General features: G+C 41.4%; 1 protein-coding gene and 1 pseudogene across 3 annotated transcripts in view; one reads left to right on the top strand and one right to left on the bottom strand.

The window, feature by feature from the left end:
- Window positions 1–13,525, top strand: part of ORC5 (origin recognition complex subunit 5) — a 65,789-nt gene that overhangs the window by 27,456 nt on the left and 24,808 nt on the right. The gene's annotated exons all lie outside the window — the stretch shown is intronic.
- Window positions 2,155–3,378, bottom strand: LOC308457794 (proteasome subunit alpha type-2 pseudogene; annotated as a pseudogene). Its single transcript has 2 exons — window positions 3,267–3,378; window positions 2,155–2,857 (listed from the first exon to the last, which is right to left on the bottom strand). The product of its transcript is annotated as a proteasome subunit alpha type-2 pseudogene (transcript).

A 13,525-nucleotide genomic window follows, 5' to 3' on the forward strand; every position in this document is an offset into this window, starting at 1 on the left:
GAGCTTTGTATACATTAAAGTTACTGTTTCTCCATGTAGGAACATGGCTTTTACATTGTTATCTTTTAAAAAAAAACCCCTAAAAAAACAACAACTTTTGAGGTGATCTAGTGCCTGTTCTGGTCTGGCCATGATTATTCAAATTCACTCTGTAGCCTCATGTAGCCCATGCCTGTGCAAACACAGGTAAACAAGTCTTTCAGACCAGGCATTATGAGCATCACTCATGCCAAATGGCTTCTCTGTCCTGGGACCCTGTATTTTGAAAATATGAAACCAGCAGTTATTCAGATTTGTATCTAAAATTATAAGTGAAACATGCAGGTCTCCTTGTGAAGCAGAGAGTGGAAGTAATGGGAAAATCAAGGTCTTCATATTTGCAAAGCTGAAGAATAATTTTAGATGGAGTACTGGGTAAAGAGGGACGCGGGTGGCACTGTGGGTTAAACCACAGAGCCTAGGACTTGCCGATCAGAAGGTTGGCAGTTCGAATCTCTGTGACGGGGTGAGCTCCCGTTGCTCGGTCCCTACTCCTGCCAACCTAGCAGTTCAAAAGCACGTCAAAGTGCAAATAGATAAATAGGTACCGCTCCGGCGGGAAGGTAAACGGCGTTTCCGTGCGTTGCTCTGGTTTGCCAGAAGCGGCTTAGTCATGCTGGCCACATGACCCGGAAGATGTACGCTGGCTCTCTCGGCCAATAAAGCGAGATGAGCGCCAAGACCCCAGAGTCGTCCATGACTGGACCTAATGGTCAGGGGTCCCTTTACCTTTTTACTGGGTAAAGATCAGTTGAAACCAAATAGGATAAGCAGACAAAAGTGGTTGAAGGGCATGCAACTCTGAAAAAGTAAAGAACTGTATTAGGTGGTAGAAGATCATCATCTAGTTCCAGGATCCCACGGTTCACTTATTGTTTCTTTGTTCCAGTAGCATTGAGTGCAGCCACTAATCTGCTCTGCTATTTTGTTGTTTACCATTTAGTACTTACTGGCTAAGTACTCAGTACTTTGGGACATTTTGCTTGAGTTTTCCCCCTAATAGACCAACGTGTCTGTTATGGAAATGTTTTGAGTCCAGTATTGTTTTCTGTTTCAGAATATACACTAGATGGCAGTTGTGTCAAATAATTGCCCTTCTTGAGTTGCATTGCAGTTTGAAACTGATTAAAATGTTGCTTTATTTAAAAGTCAGCCACCCCACTCAAGAAGCAAAAATGTGGGATAACAGTCTAATACAGTTTGAAGAGCTCATGTACACAAACTGCCTTGCAGCTTCTTCCTTAAGATGCTTCCTTATAAGCAACTGAGTGTATGTGATTGTGTGTACTGCAACTACGTAGGCAGAGAGGATTATGTGGGTCTTTCCACCCAAATGCCATCCCATCAGGAGGGAGGTAAGCCAGTAATTGGGTGGGATAAGACTTATACAGGAAGCCCTATTCATGTGGTTTGCAGTGTTGGTACATATGCTGCTGTTGTGTGGAATAACACAACAGGGAAGTGACTGCCATGCACACATGTGTGATGGGAACCTGAGATTCATCTCTCCTTAAGGACGGACTGGCTCATAATTCAAGAATCAAATGGTATAGCCTTCCAACTAAACCCAGCCCCCTTTGGTTGGGTTTAAGGTGGGCAAGACAAAAAGGGCTACTCCCCTTTTCACTTCTTCCTGCTTTGTAATGGGGTAGGAGGGACAGGGAGAGGAACACAAATAAGAGAAGGAAGCAAATGCCTGTCTATCTCCCTGCCATTTCTCTATCATGCAGTTTCCTCATCCACTCCCAGGGACAAGAGCTTTCATTCCCACCTTGCCTGCTTCTGCTTCACCTCTCTCTAGTACTGTTCCTTGCAGGATGGAGGAAAATATGGTGTATCAATTCAAACTTCCTCCTGAGAGTGACTCAACAGTAATGCCAACTGCTTACATGGCATATACTCTATATATGTTGTGTTAGAATTGGTTTTGATTAAAGTAATATTTTCTTGCACGTATGAGAAAGGTGAAGGTGCCATTTGAATTTGTTTGGTTGTTGTTTTTAAATCATATTGTGTATTCTTGTACAGTGTTTAATATTTTAAAGAACAATAATTCCACATTTTCAGTATTAGGACAGTAGTATTTAAATCCATAATATTTCTTTTCTTAAAATAAAAAAAATCTAGCAGATAAAGTAGAAATGAGATTGCAGAAGCCAAATATTTTTAAAAGATCCTTGTATGTATCGAAGCAGTCTTCCTTAATGCATACTAGGCAGTTGCAGCCAGGTAATCCATAACCTCAGTTGGAGTGAATCTTCTCAATCTTGCCTTATTACAGATGCCAACCTCTATGTTATTTTCTGTCATTTGTCTTTCAAAGCTTTCCTTCAGTGTCAATATGAATAGCATCTTCAAGCTCCAAGTCTTTGCTGTACCTCTTTTCAGGGAATGTCTTCCCATTCACATAGTTGTCTTCCCATTGCAGTTGCTTTCCATGCAAAATAAGCACCAGATGGATCAGGCTGAAATAAATATGGTCATCCCTCATTCCGCCCACATATTAGCAATGATACACCAAATGGGCAGACATCCCCAGATTTTGTGTATTCTTCCATTACAGAAACAACCCCTTGCACTGGCTGAGCTGTTAGAATAGGTTCATGATAAACCAAGTAGAACTGCTGGGCCAGTTTGTGTGCTGTGTGGACAAGTACTCAGTAATCAGCAGCCATATACCAAGCCTATGTGTTTGATTTTGGATTCCACTTTGCATACGCTTCATTCATCATACAGAATGGATTTCTGCTTTTTCCCTGTTGCCAGTACCACGCCATTTAAGCAGCAATGCCAACTGATGGGGCTCCTGTGGCAACAGCTCGCACGCCAGAGGAGGAGAAGCGAAGTCACTGGGCTCCACACTTGGCATGCGCCAGGTGGGGGCCGGACGCACGGAGGGCAGTCTTCACCCTCGCTTGTCCCAACTCCCTCCCAGGCTGCCAGGCAGAGGCTGGGAGAAGCAGAGGCAAAGATCGCCCTCACTTGTCCCAGCCCCCTTGTGGGATTCTGGGCAGGGGCTGTGGTTCACGGAGGGCGCCCAGCAGCAGTGGGGATTGCCGGCCCCCTCAATATTGGGGGAGCTAGACCCCCTGCTTCAAAATATTGAGGGGGCTGAAGCCCCTTCAACTCCATATAGCTGGTGCTACTGGTTGCAGCTACAACTTCCATTTCCTGTTTTTTTGTAATGTTTTGAGTTTCTCTTGTCCCCCCCCCCCCCCCGGCTTCACCCTCTTTCTGTTCAACAACATTTTCTACTTCTTCTTCCGTTTCAAGAATTTGTGAGATATCAGGGTTCTCAAGCCAGTTGTGGGCTCTGTTTAAACCAAGTGTGATAAGCATGGGGCATCATGAGCTGCACAATTTCAGTCCTTTTGCCTATTTTTAGGTCTGTTAGCTTTTGTAGCCAAATGATCAACCTGTTTTATATGTTTGCCCTCTCAAAAGAGTCCTGAGGAGCAAGCCTTGCTATAAATGATTTTCAAGACATGCCACATTACCATTAATTTCTCTACTACTCTGTTGCTGAAGGCACACCCATTAACAGTCTGCAAAATACTAGGATCTCCAAAAGTAGTGAAAATGTCCATCAGATTGTCTGCAACTTTTGCATTCTTGCTTGCTAAAACTCTGTATCTTTTAGCAAGATGCAGATAATATCACTGTAGTAATGTGGCAGTGAGAGAGCTAAATTGGAAGTCATTGCTATCGGAAAGAAGCAAAAATAAGATTCTACAATAAGACTCTTCTTGGTTATTTTCATTTTCCTAGTCAGTGTTAGTTGCTTGTTTTTCTGTAAAAATAGCCTGTTTGGGCTTACAGAGAAGTGAGTTAGGTCTATGTTTTCTTGGAGAGTGAGTCATAAAAATAACTTTGTCCCTCACTTTTCACTGATCATTACTTTCCTTTGACACCTGCTGCTCCCTCCTCAATCTTTGCTTGCACCTAGTCAGATTGATTTCTCTGGCAACATGGCCTACTTCTTCTCCTGGAACCTTTAAAGCATTGCTTTAAAGGCCCATTGAGAAAGCTGTATGTGAGCTATATTTTTTTATAATCCCAGAGGTCAGCTTTATTTTCCATTCTGTGAGTGCTTAGAGCCAGACGGATTCTTAGGTGGAACCAGTGTGTAGAATTCTGTCAGGCCTTCAGCTTAATCTGCACAGTTATTGGTTATTTATGAACATTTCCAAGCATTACTGGTGGACAGTGTATGGTGAACGATCAATATACAAAATTCCTTCATATATAGCTACTTTCCGCACATTATCTGAGGTTACTTGGAGACTATCCTTATTGCATGGGTGAAGCACAAAATGACCAAATTAGGCTGAAGTATTCACATTCTGCAGTGTTTCTTGGACACTATGCATATCTTATTGCATATCTTATTTTATCTAATAGGATTTAAATCTGCTTAATCATCAGAACTGCTAATATGTTAACGTATTGCTCAGAAAAGGTACAAAATGCAACTGAGAATATGCACATTCCCCAAGACTTGTTAGAAATTATATATATATCAACCAGAAAATATACACTAGTTTCTCTTCACGGATAGATTATGAGCACAGCTTCCATGATGTGAAATTGTTCATTGACTGGTTATTATGCACCTTGATATTTCAGCTTGCTCCTAACAACAAACAGATTTCTCTTCCAGAGATCCCTAGCCTCCCTCATACAACACAGAAATATCTTAGAAGAGGAAATTACCATTGCACCATTTGAAATATGTGGTGTAGAACATATTTAGGATTGGAGTCTACAGATAATAAGCCTGATCCTGGCCTCTTCTTTGTTGAAAGAAAAGACTTGCTCCACAGTAGTTAAAACACTAGTTTATCATGAGAGAGGAGGAAGAGAGCTGTCCCACTTCCCTCTAACATCTTGAAATAGGTTTGTACCTGTGCTAGAGGAAGTACAAGGTTGCTTCTGTCCTGCTCTACTGCAGATTATAGGACCGTGCTCCAGAGTGGTTTTAAAACTGTTCTAGGGAAAACTGGGTCTCATCTGCATATTGAGAATACTGTTAGGATATAGTTCCGTTCCACCTTAAAAGGAACAGGCATGACTGTTTTGTGTCACATGCCTGTTTACTTCCAGCATAGTCTGCTGGGAACTTCCGTTTGTATATTGCTTTTGCTTTCTTTTTTTTTTTTTTTCTTTTTTTTGCTGTTTGCTGGACACAAGGGGAAGCAGACATGTTTTTCCTTTGTTCCTGAACTATGCTGAATAAACGCCTGTAAATAATGCTTACACATGTCTCTGTCCGCCACTTCCGTTGTGAGAAGATTTATTCACTCTGCTGATAGAGCGTGCCAAGTCTCTAAAGGGATCTGAGGCTTGTGTCGCTGATTGATGCTGATCCAAGGGAGGCCGGAGTTTGCCCGGCTGGTGGCTGGAGCTAGCTGGGGGCCTGCCTGATGCCCCCATCTCCCCAGCAGCATCCCAACAAATACCACTCCCCAAATGCACAGATGACCCTTCCAGTGGCTTCATATGGGTGTTGTAGGACTTGCCATTGAGCCAAGCAAGCACGCTTCCCGAACATGGCCACTTCCTGAAACCTATTTGTAGGTAGGAGTGGAACTGCTGAAACACTGTGCTTCAAACTCACAGTCTGCATTGCTGATCCAGGATAGCTTGGTCAATGGTATCCAAAGCCAGTGAGAAATCAAGGAGAGCCAACAGAGTTGCATTCCCCCTGCCTCTCTCCCAATGTGGATCATTGGTTAGGGCAACCAAAGCTCTTTCAATGCTAAAATTGAAATGGGTCAGGATAATAAACTTCTTTAAAACAGTCTTCAAGTTGCACGGACACCACTCCCTCAAGCGGAGATGTTTTCGCAATCTCCTGGGTCCAGGGAGATCCTCTAAAGAGATCCTCTTAAGGAGGGGATCCACCACCTCCTTTAATGAAGCTGGTACCACTGCTTCCCACAGTGAGGCATTAACTACTCCCTGGACCCACCTGGGTTCTCAGAAGACAATTTGATATGACCTGTGGATAGAAAGTTTGATAATCCTTCACTAAGAACATTCATATGTGATAAAATTGATGCAGGATTCCCCTCCCTGGTGATTATGTACTCTAGAAACTGTCCAACTTTTACCTTGATGTGTTGTCACTTTTGACTGGATCATTGCAAAGGAGAAGAGAAGTTATTATTGGAAATTGAAAAGTGAGTATATTTTGTATGGCTATTAAATCATTCCTTTTGTGGTTTCCGTTACATGTCATTGAACTCATTTTCTACAAGGAGATAGCATCTTGAAGTTTAAGCTAGAGGAGTTAGATGACAAGCACTAAATCTTTGCTACATTCTGGGGATGGATAGAAGAAATACTGGACAAATTCTTGATAAGATTACATGCACTGTTTGTTAATGTTTAACTAACGGACCCTAAAGAATTGTGCTCTGCTCTGCCCAGTGAATGTATTAGTGTCCCAAATTACAGGGTATATTACATAAACAGGTTCCCTCCTACAGAAATAACAAATAAATTTAAGAACAGGTGTAGAGAAGATAAGTAGGCACCTGTGTGATTAGTCTGACCAAGAGTTGATCATAAAAGGCGCTATCTGTCTTTCCACATTCATATCGACCTTCCACAAAGGTGCTGAAAAGAGCTTTTATATAGTTTTACCATTTTGTCCTTGTGACAACCCTGAGCTGCAGAATAGGCTGAAAGCTAGTGACTGACACAAGCTTCATGGCCACGTAGAAATTTGAACCTGGATCTTGGAGGTTCAAGTACAGCATTCTGTCCGCTACACCATATTAAAGCGACTGTTGCATTGAAAGGAAGGACCTTGGTTGTTCAGTGTATTTACTCATGAGGAACTGCATTTGTTTACACTGTTCTAGCAACAGGAAAGGGCAGATCATGTCACATACCAAGTAGCATTACAGTTCCCTTCATAATATTTATGGTAAGGAGAAGGCATCTGTCCTGCTTAGATACACATATAATGCCTATTTAATTTGCTGGATAAAATTAGTAGTATTTCTGTAGCATACTACTCTCAAACTCTTTAAGTTCCAGTACTTAATAAGTTGAAGATGTGCAGCAGGGATGAGGACTTTGGCACTCCAGATAATGTTGGACTCTTAACTCCTATGTGAGTTAAGTGTGGTGTAGTGGTTAAGAGTGGTGGACTCGTAATCTGGTGATCCGGGTTCACTTCCTGACTCCTCCACATGCAGCTGTTGGGTGACCTTGGGTTAGTCACGCTTCTCTGAAGTCTCTCAGCCCCACTCACCTCACAGAGTGTTTGTTGTGGGGGAGGAAGGGAAAGGAGAATGTTAGCCACTTTGAGACTCCTTCGGGTAGTGATAAAGCGGGATATCAAATCCAAACTCTTCTCTTCTTCTCCTATCAGCCCCAACCAAGATGGTCAAAGCCCATGGATGATGGGACAACATTTGGAGGGCCGCAGGTTCCCCATTCCTCCTTTATAGCATTAATTTCACAAAAGACTATGATAGAAATCAGTGCCAGTTGTTGGTTTTTTTTAAAATGTTAGTATAAAAAGGGAAGCACAACAGTGCAAGCTTTGACTTCTGCTTCCCTCAGGCCAAGATGATTCTGCAGAAATCTCTGTGGTGGCAGGTAGAAGACAGAGGGGCCACCACTGTGAGCTGGTGGTAGCTCACCAGACTGCTTTTCTTTAACCTTGACATAGATAAATCTCAGTTTAAGAATTTGAAAGCCCCCGGAGCAAGCAGCTGAGTTTCCACAAAGTCACCACAAACCTTAGTCATGGACTAGAGTGTACCATATAATTATCAAAATGGTTCTGTCTGGAACTTATCTCTTTTAGTCATAGGGACAAAGATTTCTCAGCAAGGCATAGCCCTGGACATTACTGTTTCTAACCAAAATTTGGCCATGAGGTATAACTTAAGCTTTTGATTTGATTAAGAATGCACTTCATATTTACAGCTGTATCACTTAGACCGAAATACTGAATGCTAATATGATGTGACTCAGTCAAAATAATGAGCACTACTTTCACCATGCTTCCAGCTGGAGAGAGCCAAAGGGACTGTGTTTGAATAACAACCAAAATGTTTGGGCTTTTGAAGGAGGGACAATGTGACAGATTGTCCCCCTGTCACGACTTTTCTTATCTGTTTCAAATGGATTGAACCTGGCAAGCTCCAATTACTGTGCTCTTAATTATTGTCCAAAGTTTATGTAGTGATTAAATCCAGTGAGAGACTTGTCTAACAACTCATCACAGAAATATAGGGATATTTTCCAAACCAAAGGGCTTGATGAACTTAAATAAACTGTTGTTTCCAAAATAAGGTCTAAGGTTTAGGGGTTTTTGACTCATTTCCCCATGGGAACAGTCTGTGGTGTCAGCTACATAGGCTGGAAAGGAACCTTACTGGTTGTGTTTCTCTGTTGAAGAAATATGCCAATTTAATAGTTATAGTCTTCTACCAAGCATTGCCATGGCTATAATTATCCTTATTTTTCACTGGTTCTGTAAATTACATCTCAAACTGATTCCTGGAGTATTTTCCTTGGTATGAAATGAATGGAGACCACTACATAAGAGCATGGATAAACTTCTGTAGTTTCCATAATTCCAGTGATTCTTGAGCAGAAAAAATATCCCATCAGATTGTGCACAATGGTATTGTTTTGGTGAGTTTTTTATGGCTTGTCCCAAAAAATGGTCAGTCCCCTTTCACTTTTCAGACAACTACTGGAAGAATAGGCTATTTAGGTGTTATATAAATTTTGTCTATAAATGTACATGCCTATATAGTTGGTCAGTCTTAAGTCTTTCTGTTGAACAATTAGAATGGACAAGGGATTCTGAATTGACTAAGAGCTGAACGGGTCATCTTCTTTCTTTAAAACAAGGTTTTCTGCAAGTCTTGCCTTGATAGCTGATAATAAAATCCACCTCTTAGGCCGGATGGAAGGAGTTGTCACCAGCTCATTCAGCTGAAGTGTACCTTGCACTTCAGAGGGAGAAAAGGGGATGGAAAGAAGTTTAAAAGGCCATAATTTTCTTGTTATTTCTTTAAAACTTTCACTTGTGACAAATGTGGCAAGAACATTCAAGTTAGACGTGTAGAAAGCGCAGCATGGTAGCTTTGGTTAGCACTTCAGTATGAAATGTGGCACTTTCAGAGAACCTGCTGTTGCACTGAAGAAAATGAGCAGGCTGTACTTTTTATAGCAAATTACTAATAGAATGTCAAGGCTTGCCATTGGTGTGAACAAAAAGAAGAAAAGAGAAAAACACCATATTTCCCATTAGAATGGTTTATTTAAAAAAAAAACAAATTAAAGGTGATGGGATGCAGTCACTAATAAGTCGTAGTCATTTTAATTGATTTTAAACCTTTTTCCTCTTCTGAAAATGGAAGCTTTTTTCCTAGTTTATGTTTTGCAGATAATCAGACTTTATTAAATGTACTGTGCTGCATATTATGATGCATCTTTCTATTCAGTTCACTGATGTTGTCACTTTGCATCTATTTACCAACATTCTCACAAGTGATCTCAGTATTTTTTGTTCATTTTTAGTAGAAATTAATGGGCGTTTGGAAATTTTACACAGACGAAAGATTATCTGACTACTTTGGAAACTGCAGAATGTACCATTTTATATTATCAAGGGAGTGTAGGTTTTCTGTGTGGTATGTCTTAATATTGTATTTTTATTTTGTTTTTGGTGAATATGATCTACTTGGTTACCAGCAAATGAAGATTTCGTTGACATTTGGTTACACGGAGCCTGGGAAAGAGCAATGATGGAAAATCACCATTATTTAGTTCTTACAGTTTCTCAGCAAAATACCGTAAAAATAGATGCTGGTCCTTAAGAATTTGAATCGTAGGATGTTCATCCCTGCTCTTATATATAGATTTCCAGTTGCAAGCCAGCAATTAAATTCTAGTAGCATTTCTGCTCCAAACCTTGAAAGAAGTTCCAGTGAAAGTATTTGCTAATGGTGTTTGACTGCATTTCTGAGCTGACTTTTCTCTGTGTATTAACTCATTCATGTACTTCAGTAGAACTGGTGTTGGAGTCTGCAGAAAGTGAATTTTTTTATCCCAGGAGTGGGGGCATTTTCCCCAAGGTCATGCTTGGAAGCCTGCTGTTCAGAGGAGAAACCCCAGTTTACTGATTAGCTTTGCTCAGTTTGTTTTTAAGTAAGTGGCATAACTCCGCACAGGCAACACACACCGTGGTCACGGAAGGTTATCTGTTGCTTTGTGTGATGTCTGAAATGATAAATTGTAGTTAACAGCTATTGCTGCACTTCCAGAGGCTGCTGCATCATGGAGACTATCATGAAATTATGAAGGGGAATACTCAGAGGATGGGAAACAGAAGCAGACAAACTGGGTTTTGTGTTGTACTTTTGGAAGCTCAAACAGTGGTTTGCATTCTAAATTAAGATTAGTACGAACAATGAATTGGTGTGATATCTTTAACTGAGCTATAGTTGGGCAGCTCCTGTTCCTTCCTGTTGTGCCTGTGTTTATATATCGAACAAATCCAGCTGAAGCTTGTTACTTACTGCCTTTTTTTAATCTTGCTGTTAAATACAAGCTCCTATTGTTTGGAGCTAAATAATCGGCTCATCCTTATGTAGACAAGAACAAAGACCGTAATAGCACATCTGGTTTATCTCTTAGTAGAGCAAAGATTAATTAAGTGGTAATGGTGCAACTTTTCTTAATAACTCTTCTAAATAAAGCAAGCTTGAAAATGGGAAAAAAGAGATCTGTCACTTAGATGCCTCTTGTAGTTTTGTTGACAGGTTTGGAGGGGTTGTTAAAATTCTCTTTCAGTTGAGGGTGGGAATATTTTTGTTCATGGGTTTTCTGGAATTCAGAAATCCTGTTCCTTTAAATGATAGAACAAGTTGTTGTTGTTGTTTAGTCGTGTCCGACTCTTCGTGACCCCATGGACCAGAGCACGCCAGGCACTCCTGTCTTCCACTGCCTCCCGCAGTTTGGTCAGACTCACGTTTGTAGCTTCGAGAACATTGTCCAACCATCTCGTCCTCTGTCGTCCCCTTCTCCTTGTGCCCTCAATCTTTCCCAACATCAGGGTCTTTTCCAGGGAGTCTTCTCTTCTCGTGAGGTGGCCAAAGTATTGGAGCCTCAGCTTCAGGATCTGTCCTTCCAGTGAGCCCTCAGGGCTGATTTCCTTAAGAATGGATACGTTTGATCTTCTTGCAGTCCATGGGACTCTCAAGAGTCTCCTCCAGCACCATAATTCAAAAGCATCAATTCTTTGGCGATCAGCCTTCTTTATGGTCCAGCTCTCACTTCCATACATCACTACTGGGGAAACCATGGCTTTTACTATACGGACCTTTGTTGGCAAGGTGATGTCTCTGCTTTTTAAGACGTTGTCTATGATGGTCATCCGAACTGAATTCGCCTATTCCCGTCCATTTTAGTTCACTGATGCCCAGGATGTCAATATTTATTCTTGCCATCTCATTTTTGACCACATCCAACTTACCAAGGTTCATGGTTCTTACATTCCAGGTTCCTATGCAATATTTTTCTTTACAGCATTGGACTTTCCTTTCGCTTCCAGGCATATCTGCAACTGAGCGTCCTTTCGGCTTTGGCCCAGCCGCTTCATCAGCTCTGAATCTACTTGTACTTGTCCTCCGCTCTTCCTCAGTAGCATGTTGGACGCCTTCCGACCTGAGGGGCTCATCTTCCAGCGTCATAACTTTTATATGCCTGTTGTCTTTGTCCATGGAGTTTTCTTGGCAGGGATACTGGAGTGGCTTGCCGGTTCCTGCTCCAGGTGGATCACGTTTGGTCAAAACTCTCCACTATGACCTGTCCATCTTGGGTGGCCCTGCACGGCATAGCTCATAGCTTCTCTGAGTTATTCAAGCCCCTTCGCCACGGCAAGGCAGTGATCCATGAAGGGGAGAACAAGTTAACACTATTCAAAAAGGCTTGCAGAAGCTTGTCTTCAGGACTTGTAAATGAAGATACCCATTTTGGTAAAGAAAGAATAGATTTTTCCCAAGCTTTTTAAAAGTGTAACATTTTTGAGGCACACTCCAATGTCTCGAGACAGACAGATGCCAACAACCTGGTCACCATGTTGTTCAGCTTATATCTTTCTCATGCCCTAAAATTGCATCTGCAGTGTGGGGGTAATAATACTCTAGCTTTGTGGGTTGTTGAAAAGATTACTGAGATAATGTGAAGGGCTTTAGGCACTTGAAATGACTGTATAAATGCTATGCTGTTGTTCTATAGTACAATCCCAGTAAAAATATTAGATTTCCCTCAATTTCCCATGAACTGCATCAGAAAAATTATTACCTTGTTTCCTTGACTTTGAGAGCTCCTGGCTGTTGTTAGCAGGTTCTTTATGGGAGGGAGGTGGTACCACCTCCACACAGCCCTTGGGTTATGATAGTGATGGGAGTGATGCTATATCCTTTCCACTGAAATGGCTCACTGTCCATTACTGTTCCCTTCCTGTGGCCAGACTTTGTGCAACAAAGCACCGCCATGCGCAGCTGAGGCTCTCTTCTTTGTCTTGGCCTTGCCTGTTTCCATTAAGGATGCTCTTGCAAGCCTCTCTGGGCGCCCAGCTCTGCTACCAACTCCCCTCTTCACACCTGTTTCACCTATTTGAACAGTATTCTGGAATTGATCAGTCACCCTCCCAGAAAGTGACAGCTAGATGTAAAGAGAACAAGGACATTTCACTACCTGTAAATAGCAAAAAGAAGAGCTAAATATGCAACCTTGAGAGTTGATTCATAGCACCATTTTTGGCGCAATTAACAGCTTAAGTGTTTTTAAGGCAGTGCTTGATTGATCAGATGGACAGAATGCAAATGTGGCTTCCCACATTTAAACAGTATTTTCCTATAGCACCTAATGGGGCCGCGTTAAGTATTTGAAGGAAGATAATCTCTGTTACCCTGCTGCTACCCACAGACGGAACACTAATAACAGATTAATAGTAATAATTCTGTGTTTAAATCTTCAGATTATAGTGTTCATCCCATATACCAGCATTTGGTCTTTTGTGCAATTCTAAACGTTAATAATACATACTGTATGATTACATATAAACAAATGTTTTAAGAGACGATGCTGTTATCCAAATGAAAAAATAATAATATTTGGGTTAAGAAACTGAAGGTGTAAATATTACCCCTTTTGCTCATAAATAGTATATCACAAGCCACAGGACAAACCTTGATTATATTTTATGGTTTGCCAGGAAATAGCTGAAACACAAACCCAGTTTCAGACAACATGCTAAACCAAACCATGGCTTACCTCAGCTCAGCAGCCGAACAGCTATTTCAGAGCAAAGTGGCCTCCATTTCCTCTCTAGACGCCTGGCTTAGTGTGACATGTGAATCAGGCCATTGAGCTTTCTGTGATGCCCTTGGAAGGATACAGTGGTTCTGAATCTCAGCACTGGGCAAATTCAGCTACTGTGGAT

This window comes from Podarcis pityusensis, assembly GCF_964106645.2.
Source record: "Podarcis pityusensis genome assembly, chromosome: 10".
Classification (NCBI taxonomy): Eukaryota; Metazoa; Chordata; class Lepidosauria; order Squamata; family Lacertidae; genus Podarcis; species Podarcis pityusensis.